The sequence below is a fragment of the Vigna radiata genome, unplaced genomic scaffold (genome assembly GCF_000741045.1).
Source record: "Vigna radiata var. radiata cultivar VC1973A unplaced genomic scaffold, Vradiata_ver6 scaffold_212, whole genome shotgun sequence".
NCBI classification, from domain to species: Eukaryota; Viridiplantae; Streptophyta; class Magnoliopsida; order Fabales; family Fabaceae; genus Vigna; species Vigna radiata.
In genome coordinates, this window is record NW_014543432.1 from 401,184 (window position 1) to 403,959 (window position 2,776).

Genomic DNA, 2,776 nt, shown 5'->3' on the forward strand with positions numbered 1-2,776 from the left:
AACACTGGAAGCCTAACTCTTTCTTATCTCAAACATTCAGAAAACATGATTGGGCAAAAAACATGAGGAGAAAAGCTCTCTAGTTACATGCAACCAGCAAAGTTGCATGCCCTAGCTTCAAGAACAATGAAAGAAAAAAGGAAAGTTACTTACCAGTCGGAATAGAGAAAGTCACTAGTGCAGAAAGGTCTTTAGACGTCTGTTATTTTGGGCTTTTAATGTCTTTTTCACAACTGACGTCATTACGGGTGACGTTAATGGGGCGTCAAATTTGCATATAACAGATGTATATATAGACGTCAATTAGTGCCATGCCCGACGTCAATAGATGTCGGTTGAGGCCTACTCCAACGTCTAAGAGCACCATATAGACGTCGGTGTGGGAACCAACCGATGTCTAAGAGCACTATAAAGACTTCGAACATGTCACTAACCGATGTCTAAGGTCACTATAGACGTCGGTGTATGCATTAACCGATGTCTAATATAGTCGTTGTGTTTTAGTGCAGTTTTGTTCCTGTCTTTGGATAGCCTAGTAGCACACTCTGTCTTTGCTAGTTTCCCCCAAAAAAAAGCTTGCGTCATTTGAATTTCTCATGACATTTCAACCTAAAACCGAACCTGGGTTCTTGCCTAGTTCCATTTTCAACCGCAGGAGGGAAAAATTACAGTGAAACGATAACTAGGCAACGACCCAGGGTCGTTTTTGGGTCGAAACAGTATAAGATATCCAAAAGACGCCACTTTTTTCTGGGAGGCAGCTAGCAAAGGCAGAATGTGGTACTACATTAGCCCAAGAGAGGAACAAAACTGCACTAAAACACAATGATGAAGGTTGAAAAACAGTTATTTTCATATGTCATTTTAGACCAAATTACTACCTTTACTGCTTAGAATGAGCTTATAATCTAGCAAAACTTGATAAATGATTCTGTAGAGAGTCAAAAGCTATTTTTAGAGATATTATGCTTGTTTTGCATTGTTTTGTAGCATTTTTGATAAAGTGAAGAATGGAGTTGAAGATGAAGGTCGTAGACTCAAGAAAAGGGAATAAAACTGAAGAAATGAAGAGTCAACGTACTGCCCGGCGGCAAATTACACCGCTGGGCGGTCCAGTGCGAGGAGTAGGCACCTGGCGTGGGCGGTGGGTGGATTTGCAATTAGAGGCAAACCAACGGGCGGTAGACCCCTACCGCCAGGCGGTAGACCCCTGCCGCCGGGCGGTAGTGCGGCTTGAGGGAAATCGCCGGGCGGAACAAGTGTGACGTCCAGCGGTTGTCTATTGGGCTTGGGCCTGCTTTCAGTTGTGTTCCTCACTTATAAATAGCCCTAGTGCGAGTTTAGATGTATTATTTTGACAGAAGGGGGCGGCCAGACCTAATTTCACTCTCTGGAGAGGATCTCTTGGATGCTTAGGCTCCATTTCTTCTTATCTAGGGTTTGCTTTTCCATTCTTCATCCATTTTTCATCTAGATTCACCATGACAATGGTGAACTAAACCCTATTGTTGTTGGGGGAAACAATGTAATCTTTTGATACTCTCTTTTATTGAAACTCTTGTTTATTTATATGATTTTCATATGCGTTGATTATTAATTGTTGGGTTCTCATCTGTGCTTAATGCTTTTATCGTTTAACTCATTCAATAACTGTTGTTTGTCTTTATTGATACGGGGACGTACAGTAATGTCATGAACTGGTGAGTAATTCCTTGATTAAGCAATACCACCTAGGGATAGGGGTAGGACGATCAATTGTTTTTCACTTCTGCTCTATAATGCTTTATTAATTGCTAGGGGAGGCTAGGAATAGCAAGCCAGTAATTAGTAATAGGCTCTTTTCGCCGAGGGATCAGGTTAAGGGTAGGCTAAGAAAGTTGGATAATAATTAGTTAATCAAGCAAATAAATCAAGAGGAGTAAATAAGAGAGAGCGGATAAGATGAAATTGTAAACCCCCAACAACTCCATTCATCCATTGTTTTCTTCTCGTCAATTGAATCAATCTCTTTTGCATGTTTATAGTTTGTTCTCATACCCAATTAACTAATTTTTATTTTCAAGTCTTACGATCTTAATTCACACGAACGATAAGGCCTTTCAAGTCTCTTGGGAAAACGATACTTGGACTTACCATTTATTATTACTTGATACGATTTGGTACGCTTGCCAATCCGTTAACACAAAACACAAGGAAAACACATTTTAATCAGTTGAATCAGAAGATAATCGATGAAAGACTAATATAATCAGACTGAAACAAAGTTTAAACGGTTTAAATAAAAAAAAGATGCACCTGGAATGCAATGCCGCAAGAGAGAAAAAGGAGAGGAGGAAGACGATGATGTTTGCGTAACTGCGAGTCTATGGTTTATTTAACATGAATTTAGGCGTCGGTGGCTACAGAAACCGACGTCTATAGTCAGCTAGACGTTGTTTATCTCACTAATGTGACGTCCAAGATAACTTTTAATCTTCCTTTTGCATGCACCTTAGACGTCGGACACAAGGGGCTCCGACGTCTACGACGCTGATCGAAATGACTTTTCAATTCCGGACAAGGAAGTAGACGATGGTTGTCTTGGGGCACTGACGTCTATAACATTTTAGACATCGGCCCCCTACTACTAGACCTCGAAGTGCCTGCGAGTATGGTGAGTGGCATTAATTACTGTCACAAAGATGTCGTTCCCCCGGAAACCAAACATATATATTACAGAAATTGAATGTCTTCCTGCCTTCCTGTCAGGCCCATTGACGTCATGTTAAGGGAGCAT